Genomic DNA, 17723 nt, shown 5'->3' on the forward strand with positions numbered 1-17723 from the left:
TATTTGTGCTCCTCTGTACCCCTAGGACCTAGCAGCTAATACCTGGCAAATGGTTGCTCAGGCTCTGTCTGTCCAGTCAATCATGAGTTCAACCAGTGGTAGAAAGGGCTGAAGACCAGCGGAAGGTTTTTCATGTGAGGAAAGAGCTGTGTATGTTTGACGGTACAGGATGAAGCTGATGGGAGAAAGCGATCATGTTAAAAGAAAGATCTTGATTGAGAAAGAGATATGGGAGAGAGTTTCCAGAGGCAGTGGTCACGGTGATGCAAGAGCCTTCTCCGGCCCCCTCCTCAGTGTTTCTAGGAACTGTCCCCAGCCTCCTGCTTCATTCCCACCAAACCCCCTTTCCCCTCAGCTTTGTAGACTTTCTTTTCATTTCTCCTTTCCATTTCCTCTCTCCCTTCCACCTAACCATAGCAAAGAAGTGCAATATAAATATTAACTTTTGTAAAATTACATTGTTTTATGCCTGTTCTTAAGTTAAAAACAGGCGAATTGATTGCTTTATATTTATTTTTAACTTTTTAAAATGTAGCTCTAAAATAAATATTTTCCCTTTGGGTGAAAGGCAATATTTAAAAACCTCACCCCATTTAGACTCTTGGAAAAGGAACTTGCTTTTTGGTAGAGAGGGGATAGTTTGTAGCAGGAGGCACTGTGATATAATCCTTGTTTAAACGTGGGCTCCGAAGTCAAGCACACCTGAGTTGAAGTCACAAATCCAGCACTTACTGGTGGAGGGACGTTGGCAAGTTTCCTCCTCTATGAAATGGCACTATTATCTTCCTCTAGAGAGTGGTTCTAAGTTTTAAATGAGGGAATGGTATGTAGTTTTAGCGTAATACTCTGCACAGAGTAAACACACAACAAATGGTAGCCATGGCCATGACTAGCCGCTTTACACACCTTAAACTGCCTGAACAGACAGACTAAGCTGAGACTAAAAGCCAATGTTTTTAGACACTTAGTTTTTATGACCCAAGTTTATATTGGTGAATTTACCATTACCATTATCCTCATTTAGAATTTTTTTTTTTAAAAAAGAAGAAATGGAATCAAACCCAGTCTCCTGTTAAAGTGCACAGAGTTCATTGCAGCCAACTGCCCTCAAGATGTAGCAGCACTGAAAGAGCACAAGGTGCATGTATTGATTTGACAGTTCAAGACTTAAATAAGCATATCAATTTTAACTTCTCAAGCACTCAGGCTGTCACTCAGGATCATCGATATGCCCGTTATCTGGCATCAAATATTGTCATGATTTCTGACATCAAATCCATAGCAGAACATTGTTTTAGAGTGATGGTTAGGCAGAAAATTCCCCGTACTTTCTCCCTGCAATCCAGGCTGGTGAGGTTTAATTAAAACGGCCAAATTACAAGCTGCCTTGGAAGATTTTACAATGAAATTGCTGGCTGGCCTTTAGTGATAATGGTGCTACAGACCATTGCTTATTGTCACATGAACTTACGTGGATATGAAAGGATTGGTCACTGATTCAGTAATAGAAGCGAGGACTTTTCATTCCGTCATCTCTGCTGCTTTTACTGGCAATGAAAGTAGGAAATTGAAAGTTTTGGTTGTCTTCATAAATATGACCAATCATAGAAAAGAAAGAGGAAGGACTGACACTTTAAAAGTCATCCATTTGAAAATCTATTGAAGGCTAAATTATGTAAAATCTTAAGGACTTTGAATTCTATTCCAAACACTAACAGAAAAATACACTTTGGTCTGGGCTTAGGCAAGTCATTTGGAGCCCTCCTGCCCCCATCTGCCCGCTTATAGAATGGGGAAAGAGGCCAGCTCGTGCTTCGGTTCTGCTGAGGGGTGAGGATGTAAATGGGGCATTGGGCTTCCTGCTTCCATACCAGCTCGTCCCTAGGGTGTGCTCTGAAATTTTAGAGCTGAAAAGGCCTATCTAAAGATGTGATTACTCCTTTCATCCTAGTGACACTAGCTCAAAATCTTCCTAATGTAAAATATATTCTTCAGCACCTTCTTTGATTCTCTTTCACCCACCCTTATTTAAGTCCTTTGAGGCTTCCATCTACTTTTTCAAAACAGTCTCAATCCTCTTTCCCCCTAACTTGCTCAGAATGGCTACTTAGACATCAACAGGGGGTCCAACACCATCCTTCTTCATTTCCCTAGTCATAACGGCAGTATCTTATTATAGGTTTGACACTGTATGTATGTATAGGTTATACGAATAAGCAATCTAAGATTCAGGTCAGAGTGTGAAAAATAAGCAAAAAATCAGATTTTTTTTTCGTATTATAGTAAATGGACTCAATGTAATTCCTTTGAAAATATATCTGAGAACTTCTTCTCCCACTGTCATCACTAAGGAATGTCTAAGATGTGATTATATCCTTCAATTTACTCTTTACTCTTTTAAACCTTTAGAATTAAACTGTAAAAGGGAAATGTACAGATGGAATATATTCCTTGTTTAAAAATAAATGTAATCATGACAGTGAGAATTGTCATAGTTGTTTATAAAGAGAAAATTTAGTCTGAGAACCTTATCTACTAGTGCCAAAACTTTTATAAAACATTTAGTGAGAGTCACTCAATTATTCATGTAAAAAGGTGTTTGATTAATAATGGACACTAAATTAATATCAAACTTTCACCCATTAGTAAAATAGTTGCCCATTTGGAGTTCCATCACCAAACCTTATTCCTTTTTGACTTCCTCTCATAGTCATCAACACATCACAGAGAAAGCTCTAGAGCTATGCTTGCCTGGGTTTGAACCCATTAACTCTTGTTAACTGTGTGACTATGGGCAAGTGCATTAATTTTTCTGAACCTCAGATTCCTTATCTTTAAAATTGGTATGGACAAAAATAGCACCTGCCCTACAGAGCTCTTGTGAAGACTGAGAGAGTTCAAATGTGTGGTGTACTAGATCTATGCCTGGCACCAATTAAGCACTCCATCAGGGCTAGCTCTGATACTCTAGGTTGTGAGTGCCACAAAAGCTGTGTGCTGTCCCAAGTTCCTGTATAGAGTACACGCTCAATAAATATTTGCTAAATGAATGAACCAGAACATTCAAGTGTAAAAAGGGACCACAAAATCACTTACTTCATCATTTTCTCATTTGTTTACTTAATATTTATTAAATGCCTATTGTGTGCATTTTTCAAATACATTTCTGTTAATGAATTCCACACAAACAAGGAAAGGAAGTCATGGGAATATGGACTACCAACACTGTAAAGTACAACAAATTGTAAATTAAACAATTGCTTACGGCTCCAAATTGAAGACCTAATCAATCCAAATTAAAAAAATGAATTTAAGGTTTTCATTTCTAATAAAACCTAAATATATTTTCCCTTTATTCTTCCTCTAAATAAACTTGTAATAGATTATTTTTACCTTTCACAAGGTTTTTTGGATTTAAAATCCAGTTGGTGCACCATGGTTTACTTCAATGTTTGGTACCTCGGCATCTACATGTAAACAATAAATAATTGTTATGGTATTAGCTGATCATGTACAGTCAAGTCAGAAAATGCACACTAGTCAGAAAGCCTTCTAATTCTGCATACCAAGTTAATTTAAATACCTATCTCTATGTAGTTTGAGCTACAAAAAATTACTTATAACCATGTTTCTCCAAACTATCAATGTTTTATATTCATCAAAAATAGGTCACTTATTTGTTATATTTTATTCACCCCCTGTAGAAAATATCAGTTGAACAGCCACAATGAGTCAGGACCTGTGCTAGGTATTGGGCAGGACACATATGGTCCTTGCTGTCATGGAATTTATAATCTACCTCACATTACAGAAGTAGTTTCATATTTGCATTCCAAATTTTATTTTTGTCATAATATTATAAAAGTTAATTCATCTTCCATTGTTCTAATAGTAGGAAAATAAAATCTTATCTTAACACTTCAGTTTATGAACAAGTACATGACAATTATCACAATCATCAAAAAAAATCCTAATCAAGATCAAGGGCATCTCCAATATGCAATGAGAAGGCCAGTCCAATATCTACCTAGACCTATCTATCATTTACTAACCACTGCACAACAGGACCAATATCAAGGTGTCACCTGATCTTAGTAAAGTCTATGAACTCTCCGAGATGCAGACTCCCATGTGGTCCCAGATCCTTGGCCCATAGATGACAGTACCTGCCCATGCTTCCTTTCCTTAGGGTTTCTAAACCTGGAGCTTCCTCAAATGCTTGCTTGCCAATAAAGAGATCACTTTCTGCTCACAAACAAACAAAACCCTTCAATTTATTTAAACATTTAATCATTTCAAGCCATTTGAAATTATCACAAATCAAAAGATAGTGTTCGTTTCAATAACTCACAAGTCTGTGTCAAAATAGTCTCTTACAATAGAATTCCCATCTATTTTGATGTTTATAGATTTGAGAGGAAAGAAAAATCTAGTATTGGATTAAATGCAATACATTTATGCTATCTGGAGAAAGGGCAAGTCTGGGCTCACAGCATGCAGACCTACAGTCACAGCACTGATTGGCAGGGAAGTGAAGCAGGGCTATGATTCTCAGAAAATGTTCATGAGTAAATAAATGATTAATATTCATATAAAACACATTTTTCTTAATGCAAAAATAAATTCGTTCTGCAGGTCAGAATGATCACTAATTCCAGTGAAGTCTGTTAATGAGGTGTTGTTTGTTCTGTAGAGTACTGTCAAACCATTAATGTACATCCCATGTAGTTCATAATGACTTTTTAAATTATGCAATCAAGAATGTTCACGGGAACAGCATGTCTTGTCCGTTTAGCCTGTCTCTTTATTTACTCACTGATTTATATAGTACAATACATTGCAAAGGCTCTCTTAGTAATTATGGAAAATTACTAAGTTTCCTCTGTATAGTATTTCTCATTATCCTGTAACAAGAGTTCATAGAGAAATTAATTATGTAAACTAAAGATTAAGGTTTGTGTCCAAGTGATGACAAAAAGCTCAGTAAATCCAGTATAAATCCTAATTAATTCAGGAAAAAAAAAAAAAAGACCTCACCTAGTGTTTGGTCAATTGTACGTAGATGAGTGATTAGTAATCTTTTGGGGGTCAAAGACCACTTCCAGAATTTTAATGTTTAGAAAAGTAAGGCTCCTAAGAGGCCTTACCACTGAGAAACATGTTCTGAGACCCTCCTGGTAACAGGAGGGGTGGACACCTCATATCTGTGATTCTGTCCCTCCCCTTTCAGAAGTCTGAAGCTCTGCCATGGTCATCAGTTTTCCCCACTCTGCTCAGTACATCCCTGAATCTGACATAGCACCCACCCCACCTTCCCCTCCAAATGTTCCTCTTGAATCTCTAAAATCCCTGATCAGCAAATTCCACTGCATCTTTAATGTTTTTTCTAAACGTTTCCTTCTCCTCTTTGCCTTAAACAAAAGTTTACTCTCTCCCAAGGTCATTTCTTCCCGTGCTATCTTCTCAAGCAGAAGCTGGTTTCCCCCCCTCACATCTCACATACGCAAGGGTGAGAAGGAAGATCGTCATTCCTCCTTCCTCCTGCAGCTATGACACTCACGCCAGCCAGCTATCCAGTTGCTCCACCTCCTCAGTGCTATCGTCTTCTTATTTCCCAGTTACTCCCCTTCTTTTTCTGATACGATTAAATCCTAGGTCCTAGATGACAGGCTTCCTCATTAACCTCACTTCTGTCATCATCTTTAGTGAGGACAACATCCACACAGATGACCCATCATAAACCCCAGTGTCTCAGCTTCTTACTCACCTCAATTCCAGGGACTGTTTCTTCCATACCATCTCAGCCAGCCACTCATTATCATTTCTATAATCTCAGTTTCAAACACCCCATTTCTGGCCATCACCCTCTCTTCCTTTGAGCTCGCTTGTTCTATTAACCACCTGCTCTACTGCTACTGTTTCCATCCTGACCTTCCATCTATTGCTGGCACAGCCATCTCCATCTTCATTTACCTCTTTCCCAACCTTAGATGCTACGTTCCATCATTACTATCACTCTCTTGACACTCTCCTTCAAAGGCATTATCCTAACATAATCCTGGTTGAACCTGACCGCCCACTTTTCTTGTGTCTTGAATAATGCTTGGGAAAGTCATTTTAAATTCATGAACACAAATCTCAAATGGGCACACAATACTTCCTGGAATGTCTACTTCTTTCCCACTAAGACAATTATTTCATACCTCATACCCTCTTCAAAAATCTGCTACACTCTTTCCCTTTTCACTCTTAGTCAATGACCCTGACTCATATTTCCTGAGATAAAAGACATCATTAGATAGGAACTCTCTCATCTATCTGTGTCAATACCTGTTTCTCCATCTTTCTTCCTGTTACTTTAGAATATGTGTTCCTTCCCTCACCCCAAAGGCTAATCTTCCCCTCAGGCTGCAAACCTGTCACATTACTCTTTCAAGTTAGGCAGGGCACACCCCCACAAATCTTAAAACTGTTGAAGATGTTAACAGGCTCATGAATCCTATATGCCAGAAGAGGCACTGCTCTACCTAAACTCTGATCTAATCTGAGCCCACTACACTTTCCTGAAGTATCAGGTTTGGCTCTTATTTTAAAGCTACTCCAAGACACAATCCATTAGTACCAGCCACGTGTAAATATGGAATCCTTGCAGTAATGACCTTGTTTTCCCCAGAATGGGCTAGGTGACAATTTTGTATAGACACAGACAAGCAAGACCAGTATCTTCTGTCATCTGGGAGCTAAGGCAGCAATCTTTCCTCCTTAGAAAGGTACATAAAGACTTGGGCCACCCAGAAGCAGGCTAGAGAACATGCCCAGAGTCCTAGGAAAGGAGCCGAGGGCCACGGCCCCCTCTGCCCAAAAGCAGGCAAGAGAACAAACTGAAAACACCACTAACATATGGGTGGTCCACCATAGCCACCACCACAGCTGCCCAAAAAGAGGCTCAACACCATAGCAGCAGCCACAGCCACCGTACAGATGGACCATTGGACACTCAACTGCACAGACAAAGGAGAGTTGCCAGCAGAGATCAGGAAAAGAACAGGACATCCCTCTCCTCAAAGCCCACTCCAGTGTAATAGAAAAAGCATCTTCTCTACAAGATGACCAGATACCAATGTAGAGATACTAGAAATGTTAAAAAGAAAAAAAAAAAAACGAGAAAATCACACCACCAAAACAATACAGTAATTATCAAATACCAGACCCTGAGATACATTGTTTTCTCTAAGAATTTTTTATCATAATCTTAACAACTACCATGGAAAAAAATGGGAGACACTTTTTGAGACTGAGCAAAAGGGAGCCACCATCTCCCTAGCTACCAAGTTTTCCATCTGCTCTTCTCACCTCCATTCGCCCCCAGAGTTGTTTCTGGACATGACTAGAGCCAGCCCAGTTTAAAATGCATTAGCAAGTATAAGGCAACTGATTGGCTCTAGAAGGTGGGAAAGAGAGAGAAGTGTAGTAACTCCTGGTATCTGGCTTGAGTGACTGGTAAAACAGGAGTTCTTGTCACTGACATGCATAAAGTCAACCAGGAAAGGGTAGTTAGGGAAAGCAGCAGCATTTGGGTTTAAGCACATTGACACTGGGGAGTGTGGGGAACATCCAGAATAGGTTTGACAGGTGGCTGGATAGAAGCCCCTATTGTAGTACTTCCAATTGTCTGTTTCAAATGCTTAAACTACATATACACAGAGAAGCTTAGTATTTCCTAATTTAAATGTCTGGCATGTGCCATCTACCCTGCCCTTTGCCATAGTAAAAAGTTTGAAACTAGAAAATTGAGCTGGGTACTCAGTTAATGCAAATTTGGGGGAAATATCTCAGCAAAAGACAAATAAGAGCTATGCATTTCCCCAGTTCTCTTCTGTTCTTTGCTGGTGATATATGCCATGTTTCAAAAGGCCAATCACAGACTTGCTGTGATACCTGAATTCATTTTTCACTCAGTCATTCAACAGAAATTTATTGGTTCATATGCTCAAGATGCAGTCTGTCAAAACAGACATGGACTCTGCCCACCCCCGTTCCCCCCATATTGGTGCCTCCATGGTTTTTCTAACTCAAAAGCTATTCATTTTTCTGGGAAAGGCAATCATCTAGCATCTGAGAGCTGGACTAGAAAGGAAAATTTGATTTCATGCATCAATTTTTAATAATTATTTAAACCACCTTAGAAAAACATTTTAAAATGGTTGGCAGTTCTCCTAGGATGTTAAGCTTCTTGAACAGCGTTGAAAAAAAATTTACAAAATTGTTTAAATCTCCAAGGAATATGTTTTTAATTTTCTAAAGCAAGATAAGAGTTGAAAAACCTAGTTTAAAAATAAAAACTCAGGGGCCGGCCCGGTGGCGCACTGCTATAGTGCGCCGCTTGGGAAGCGCGGCGGCGCTCCCGCCGAGGGTTCGGATCCCATATACAGACCGGTTCCCGCTCACTGGCTGAGCGAGGCGTGGGATCCCGTTGCCGGTCCCGGTCCGGTACAGGGGCGACACTGAGGGTTGCGATCCGTTGCCGGACACGGAAAAAGACAAAAAAATAATAATAATAAAAAAAATAAATAAAAACTCAGAATAAATGTTAAATACAAGACTATAAACACTGCAGCACTGGCTCAAAAAGCAAAAAAGGAAGGGAGCAACGTTGATGTTTCTGAGATTTTTCTTTTATTTAATGGTATAGTTTCAGTGATAGCTATTACAAAAACCCTGGACTAGTCCATAATGCCTGTTTAATCAAATCAAAGAGTGATAGCACTTCACTAAATTTTCATTGAAATGTAATTTGTATACAACCAAATTAGCTAATTCTTAGTGGACAATTTGGTGAGTTTTGACAAACGCATACATCCATCAACACAATGAAGATAAACAGCAGTGCTGTTCAATAAAACTTCTGGTGGTGATGGAAATGTTCTGTATCTGCCTTGTCCAGTGTGGCAGCCATTGATCACATTGGCTATCGAGCACTTGAAATGTGGCTTGGGGACTGAGTTATTAACTCAGGGACTTTATTATTAACTTTATATATTAACTTTATTTCATTTTAATTAATTTAAATCTAAATTTAAACAGCTGCCTGTTATGAGTGACTACTATATCAGACAGTGCATAGCATTTCCTTCACTCCAAAAAAATTCTTTTTGTTTTCATCTTGCAGTGTTGCTTCAGTGTCCTCCACTGATAAAGCCTAGCATTTCACTAGCTGGCAAGGAGCTGTTTACTGGTGCGACGCCACTATTACAAAGGGGACTAAAAGAGACTAAGAGGGTGGATTTGAGCTGAGAGAAAATAGATGACTGGTCTGGTAGGTTTATGTTTTGTTTTGATTTGAATTTCAATTTATCAATTTTTTTCTTCATGCTTTTTGTGTTCTGCCATAGAAATCCTTGACTAATGGAAGATCACAAATATTTTCTCTTATTTTTTCTTTTAGAAGTTTTGTAGTTTTATCTCCTACATTTAGACCTATCATCCTTAAACTTTCTATATGGTGTGTGATAAGGATAGAAGTTACTATTTTTGCACATGGATATCCAATAGTTTCAGCATTTGTTGAAAAAAATTTTTTTCCTCATTGATTTACGTTAGCAATTCAGCTGTACCAATGCCATCTGAAGAATATCCATGTTTCCGCTTATTGATTTGATCTCTTTGTAAATTTCCTCCTTCATATCTTGGATATTTGTTCTTATTGCATTATGTTCTCTGAGTCTTCTTGTATCTTACTGAGTTTCCTCGAGAATGTTGCTCAGAATTCCTTTTCAGTCATTTCAAGGGTTTCCTGCTCTATGGGGTCTGGTACTTGAGAATTACTATATTTCTTTGGTGGTGTCATATTTTCTTGGGTTTTCATATTTCTAGTATCTCTATGTTGATGCCTTGTCATCTGTTAAAGCAGTTGCTTCTGGGCCGGCCTGGTGGCGCACTGCTATAGTGCACCGCTTGGGAAGCGCAGCGGCGCTCCCGCTTTGCTTCTTCTATTACTCTGGAGTGGGCTGTGAGGAAAGAAACTTCCTGTTCTTTTTCCAGTCTCTGCTGGTGACTCTCCTTGTGTCAATGCAGTAGAGTGTAGGTGGGCCACCTGGATAGTGGCCATGGCTGTTACTGTGGTGGCGAGCCACCCTTGCAGCAGCAGTGGCTATGGTGGTGGCTGTTTTGGATCACCCACATGGAAGTAGTGTTTTGGGCATCCTTCTGCCTTCTGCTAGGTAGAGGGCTTCCCATGACTCCTGCCTAGGACCTCAAGCATGCTTCTTCCTTGTTTACTTTCTGATTTGAAATGTTGCTTTCATCACATACTGGTATCCCATACTACTGGATTTAACTCCATTCTTTTCCATTGACATATCTGTCAGTTCATAAGCCAGTATCACTACTGTTTTACTTACTATAGCTCAAAAGCACATATAGAATGTAATAGAACATCAACAGTTACATTTTTTTTTTTTTTGTCCTTTTTTGAGACCGGCTGCACCACGCTCAGCCAGTGAGTGCTGTGAGCGCACCGGTCATCCCTATATAGGATCCGAACCCATGGCGGGAGCGCTGCTGTGCTCCCAGCGCCGCACTCTCCCGAGTGCGCCATGGGCTCGGCCCTCAACCATTACATTTGAATCAATGAACAAACAAATACATGAAAGGTCCTGGTCACAGACTCCAGGCCCAGTGCTGGGCCACTCTGCCCTAAGCACTAGAGAGGACTGAATCCCAGTGGACATCTGTGGAAATGGAGAGATAGAAAACTTAAAAATATTTAAAAATAAAAATATGAATTATAAAAATAGGTTAAAGAAAATAAATTACATTTTTTTCACATCTGAATTTTGTGCCACGAAAACTTATATTCACAAAATAGGCATGAGTGTGTAATTGTATTTGAGAACGTAGCTTCACAATTGTGTTTACAAACACTACCTCTACTACCACCTTTGTTTGCTATAGGTTCTCCTCTCTTAGCCCTGTCTCCTTAGGTGTTACTGAGTTTGGAAACTGCTTGAGCTAGGCATCTTCTAATAATAAGTTTGGAACAACTCCCGTTCCCTGCCTTGCCACTTGTTTACCTGGGGTTAATGTTAAATCCTGGCTACCACCCCATGCCAATTCATATTTCCAATCTATTTGGTGCCATGGCTTAGAAAACTACTCAACATCATATATAAAATATGTTGATTCTACATTATCTAGGGCAAATTTTCCCATAGAAATGGTATTGTAAGTGGCAGTTAAGCTTTGAGTTCAATCTATAAAAATCTTATTTAACCTTGAGTTATCAATGTAGTCAAACTAATGTACAAATAAGAAAAGTAACTGAAAGCAATAGACTTGAAAATGAAAGCTATGCCAAACACAATATGAGTTAAAGTGAAAACTGGAGTCAGGAGAGGAGTTGGGGTCTAGAAACATGGATCTGTAAGTGGTCACACATATGGGTAGTTGACACCAACAGAGTAAATGAGAAAAGAGAGAATGAGGAGAAACAAGTAGAATATAGGAAAGGGGGCGGGGGCAAGAAGGAAAACCAGAGAACTTAACAATAAAACAAGAGGGCACAGTGACCCAGCAGCAGGGGAGGGGAGCGTGTGGGACGAAGGACCTGATCAGACACTCTTTCTTTGTCAGATCACCAAAAGCAATGTTGTGCCCAGGAATGCACGAGGTTTGAGATCTTCTCTTCAAGTCCAAGTCTCCGAGAGCATCCCCTGGGGTACATCTGAACCCCCCACCAGTCTTCCTGGAAGCCTCTCTGACAGCAATGGCCAAGACAAAGCAGTCCTCCTCCACACTCATATCTCAGGTCAGACGAAGTTTCACAGCTTCCATGAAGCAAAGAGAAGTTTCACCCACTGTTCACCAGCTGGCCCATGTCAGCTTCACGTCAGCTGCAAACGTTTTAAAAATCATGAAATCATAGAAGCATGACAAAACAACCTGCCTACTAATTAGTAAGTTAATAATTAGTTATATGTCAGAAGTCTAAATGCCTCTACACTGTAGTGGTATAGTAATGCCTTCTTTGTATATGTAAATTTTCTAGGTAAAATTTACTACTTTAGGAACTAAACCTTTAAATTTAGCCATCTTTTTACCTAAACCTCACCAAAATTTTCCAACAACCCCAACACACAGTACACTGGATACAGTAGAATCTTGCTTGCAAACTCAAGATCACTGTTATAATCATTATTCACTATGGTAGAGGATGAGAAGCATGGGAAGAAGTAACATTTCTCCTACCTGTCTCTTGTACAACGCTTAACTTCCTCAGTGACTCCATAAACCAGGCATCATTTTCTCTAGTCTACAGATAAAGACACTAAGATTTAGAAAGGTCATCTTTCTCCAACTCAAAAGTATGTTTAGCCAGAATTTGTATCTAATTGTGTCTCATTCTAAAGCCTTCCTGTTCCTTTCCCACAATACCATCCCCCACAACTTTACACCCCAGCTTTTGGAATTTATTTTTATACATCATTTTTTGCTGAAGGGCTCCTCCAGATTGTTTACGCTTATACCAAATAGCCCAAGTTACTGAGCTTTTAAAAGATGATTTTTCTTCTCCCTTTCCACCAATAATCATTTTTTTTTTTTTTTTTTTGTCATTTTTTTGTGACCGGTAAGGGGATCGCAACCCTTGGCTTGGTGTCGTCCGCACCGCACTCAGTGAGCGCACCGGCCATCCCTATATAGGATCCGAACCCGCGGCGGGAGCGCCACTACGCTCCCAGTGCTGCACTCTCCTGAGTGAGCCACGGGATTGGCCCTAATCACTTTTAATAATCAGCATCAACAGTAATTCTTCCCTGCTCCTAATATCTTTTTTTCTGAAATCTAGGTAACATGCCAGAAAAAACCAAATTACCATTTTTTTTTAAATGAGTAACATAACACAATCCTTAAGAATGGCTTCACATATCTCCTGTGAAAACTGTTTTCATCCCTTCTTAGAGACTTTTTCTTACTGTCAGATTTATGGCTGTATTCAAGAAGGTTAAAGTTCACCAAAATCTAAATTTTAGGTAAATTACTCTCTGGGTTTGCCCAATAAGTCTTTCCCCAGTCACCAGACCATATGTGGGCCATAGTGATTGGCCCCAAAATGGGCTGATATCCAAATCAAGCAATTACAGCCTTTCCTGGGGATTTTTCTAGCTGGAGCTACACAGGATAAGATGCCCTTATCACTTGAGCTATTAAAATATGAATTCAGGGTTTTCCAGCCCTCAATGGAGACAGGCCACTGCTGTAGTAGGAAATGACATCCACCCACAGAAAGAATGGAGGGAAGAGATGGAGAGAAAAAGGATCTGGACAGCCTTCTCTCTGGATTTATTTATTCCCAGCTCTGCAACCACCATGATCTTATAAGCCTATAAACTTCCCTCCTTTTTATTTTTCTTAAGCTAGTTATTCTTGTCTTTTTGTCACCCTATCACTATTAGACTCTTGACTGATAAATGTGGACATTAATCAAGAACGGTAGTTCTCAACTTTGTCTGCACATTAGAGTCATCTGGGGAGTTTTGAAAAGTCCTAATGCCCAGGCTGCATTCCACACCAATTAACTCAAAATTTCTGGATGTGGGAACCAGGCATCAGTATTTTTATAAAGCTCCCCAGTGGGGAGTCCAATGTGCATCTGCAATGAGAATTACTGCTCTGCAACAGCTTTTATTGTTTTTGTTCTATCAAAAACTGACAACAAAGGATAAAACTTTGGAAACACTCTTATTGAAGTAAAAACCAAGAGAACAATCACTATTCCCTGTGTAATACTGATAAAAAATATTATATGAAGTTTAAATATAGAAACTGGACAAAGCTGTCATCTTTTGGAGAATGACACATAGAAAATCCAATAAAATCTATAGACGAACTGTTAAAATTACTATTAGAAAAGTGGCTGGATACAAAATCAACACGTGTGGTGTCAATTCTCTCCAGATGAATATGTGCAATCAATTTAGCTCCAACAGGACTTCTTGCAGGACTTGACCACCTCATCCTAATACTCACTTAGAAAAATAAGGGATCAAGAATAGTCAAAACAATTTAAGAATATGACAAGTAAGGGACTTGCCCTACCAGATACAAAGTCTCTGTTTCTTTTTTAAATTACATTTCTTCCTCTTCTAAATTAATTACAGACACGTATTTATTCCATGTATATTTACTCACACCCCAGAGATTAAAGCAGTGTGTTACCAATGCAGTAAAAACAGACAGACCAATAGAAAGCTTAGAAACAGACCAACACATATCCAAAAAGTTGATAGACTACAGGCAGAATAACAAATTAGTGAGGGGAAAAAATGAACTATTCAATAAATGGCACTTCATATAGAAAAAAATAGATTCTTACTCACACAACACACAAAAGATAAATTCCAGGGCCGGCCCAGTGGCGCACTCAGGAGAGTGCAGTGCTTGGGAGCACGGCGGCGCTCCCGCCGAGGGTTCGGATCCCATATAGAGACCAGTCCACTCACTGGTTGAGCCTGGTGCGAGCGCGACACCAAGGGTTGCGATCCCGTTACCGGTCACGAAAAAAAGACAAAAGAGAAAAAAAAAAGATAAATTCCAGGGCCGGCCCAGTGGCGCACTCAGGAGAGTGCAGTGCTTGGGAGCACGGCGGCGCTCCCGCCGAGGGTTCGGATCCCATATAGAGACCAGTCCACTCACTGGTTGAGCCTGGTGCGAGCGCGACACCAAGGGTTGCGATCCCGTTACCGGTCACGAAAAAAAGACAAAAGAGAAAAAAAAAAAAGATAAATTCCAAAAGAATTGAAGATCTAAATTAAAAAGCAAAATTTTTAAATTCTAGAAGAACAAACATAGAATGTTTTTATGACCTTAAAATAGAGAAGGATTTCTTAAACAAGATTTAAAAATTCAAAACTACAAAGAAACTCACAGATAAATGTGATAAGATATAAATTTAAAACTTCTATACAACATAGCACCATAAAGAGAGATAAGCCACAAACTAGAGGAAATATTTGCCAGCAAAGAATATCCAGGGTACATTAAAAAAAAAACCCTACAAATCAAGAAACCTAATAGAAAAATAGGCCAAGATTAATGGAAATGGATGAACCAGAGATTAAACCCCATCAACAAATAAACATGTACAAAATATAAATTTTAAATGAGATATATTTTATACCCATCAAATTAGCAAAAATGTATATAACATGACAATTACAAATTTAGGGAAGAATATGGGAAAAGGGAACTCTCATAAGCAAATGAGAGCATAAATTGCCACAAACTTTTTAAAACAGTTTGAACCTGTCCTAAGATCCAACAATTCAATTTGGAGTAAATGCTAGAGATACTATAGCCCATATGGACTAGGAGACATGTGCAAGCATATTCACTGCAGCATTAACTGTAACAGCATTAAAAAAATTAATTTATGAATAAAGTATGGTATGTTTATACTGGAAACTATACAACTATTAAAATGAATGAAGTAGAGCTGCATTCTCCAATGTAGATAAAACTCAAAAGTATACTATTCATTCTTTCATGATAAAAGCACTCAACAAACTAAGAATAGAAGGGAATTACTTCAGCCTGATAAAGGGCGTCTATGAAAAACCCACAACTAACATTATACTTAATGATGATCAACTTGATACTTTGCCCCTAAGATCAGGAACAAGACAAGGATGTCAATTCTCACCACTTTCATTCAACATTGTACTATAGGTTCTAGCCAGGGAAATTAGGCAAGAAAAAGAAATAAAAGACATCCGTATTGAAAATAAAGAAATAAAGCTATCTCTATTTGCAGATGGCATGATCTTATATACAGAAAATCCTAAGAAAATTACTAAAATCAATTAGTACTAATATACGAGTTTAGCAAGATTGCAGGATACAAGATTAGTACATAAAAATCAATTGTTTTCCACATAAAATAAACAATCCAAAGATTAAACTAAAAAAAAAATTCCATTTACAGTAGCATCAAAAATAATAACATACTAAGAAATAAATTTAACAACAGAAGTATGAAGCTTTTAATCTGAAATTACAATATATTGCTGAAAAAGATTAAAGAAGATTTAAATAATTCGGAAAATGTCCCAAGTTCATGGACTGGAAGACTTAACATTGTTAAGATGGCAATATTCCCCAATATCTACAAATTCAATACTTATCAAAATCCCAGCTAACTTCTCCGTAGAAATTGACAAGCTGATTCTAAAATTATTTAAAATTGCAAGGGACCCAGAATAGCCAAAATAATCTTGAAAAAAGAAGAACAAAGTAGGAGAACTCACACTTCCTGATTTAAAACTTACTACAAAACAATGGTAATCAAGACAGCATGGTATTGGCAAAAGGATAGACCTATAGAAAAATGGATTAGAATTTTGGTGTTTTTGTTTTTTATTTATTCTTTTTTTTTTTTTTTACATTCTATGATGTTTGCAGGGCTGTTGGGGGGAGGGGGAGAGGGGAAAAGGGAAGGAAATAGGGTGGGAGAAGGAGGAAGGGTGGTGTTAAGGCCTGTGGCACCCCCCTCATTCCTGCAGGGGAGACCAGGGGGCTTCCAGAGGTGGTTTGGTCAGTGCTGGGCTGGGTGCAGATGTCAGGGGGGTGTGGCTGAAGCCCTCACCCCCCAAAACCCCAACTCAGGAGCCCAGGGCACTTCTTGTGGCAGCTGGGTGGTTGTTGCTGGGCTGGTTGAGGGTGTTAGAGGGTGTGGCTGTGGCCCTTGGCTCCCCACCACCCTGGCTCAGGAGAGCCTGGGGTGCTTCTTGTGGTTGCTCGGTGGTCATTACTGGGCTGGTTGTGGGTGTCGAGGGGCTTGGTCAAGGCACTCAGCCTCCCACCCTCAGGAATGGTTGCAGATGTCAGGGGGGGACATGGCTGTGGCCCCCAGCCCTTCCCCTCCCTGGCTTGGTAGCCCAAGGGACTTCTGGTCCTTCTAGGTTTTATAGATGTTCTTTGGTGATGTGAGACATTTACTAGTTAATATCAAACTTTCTCTCTGGTCAGTGGGTATTTTGTTTTTTCTTTCAGTTCCATGTTGGATTATTTGTTGTTCCTACTTTTTACACTCTGCACTGGAACTAATTTGTTGTCCTTTGGTTACTCTAAAATGGGGGAACTTCCTGTGAGGACCAGTAGTTGAGCTCTGTGGTTGAGCTAAATTGTTGCTTTGCTGATTCCCTAGGGAAGGTTTTTTGTGAAGCTCGGGTTTTAAGGGTTGAATTTATAGGTACTTCCGGGTTTCGTGAGAACCAGTGCACCTGGGTTGTGTAGAAAGTCTGGTCTGGGCCTGAGTCTTTTCAGCAAACTGCACCCCATGCAATTCTATATTCCTGACCAGTCTCCACTGAGTGGGCCTGTGCTGACTGAGGGGCAGATCAGCTGTCCTTGCTGTGCCCCAGTGTTCCCCTGGTGGGTCCGTCTGCCCCACTGCCTGTGCTCCAAACACTTCCCATGGGACAGGCCATGCACTGGTCCCCTGCGATGATTCACCAGCCTCTGAGTGGCTCCTTTATTTCAGTTGTTGTGGCCCCTCACTCCTATGTGGGTCCATGGGGACCCTGTTAGTGATCTTGCTGGCCTGGGCCACCAACACCCTCTTCTCCCCTGCTGCCTCCAAGCAACTTTATCTGAAGGGCACAGCTGCTGCTTTTGCCAGCTCCTGCTCCATGTGCTCACCAGCTCCAGCCTTGAAGCAGCTGGGCTCA

The sequence above is a fragment of the Galeopterus variegatus genome, unplaced genomic scaffold, assembly GCF_000696425.1.
Source record: "Galeopterus variegatus unplaced genomic scaffold, G_variegatus-3.0.2 Scaffold2896, whole genome shotgun sequence".
Lineage (NCBI taxonomy): Eukaryota > Metazoa > Chordata > Mammalia > Dermoptera > Cynocephalidae > Galeopterus > Galeopterus variegatus.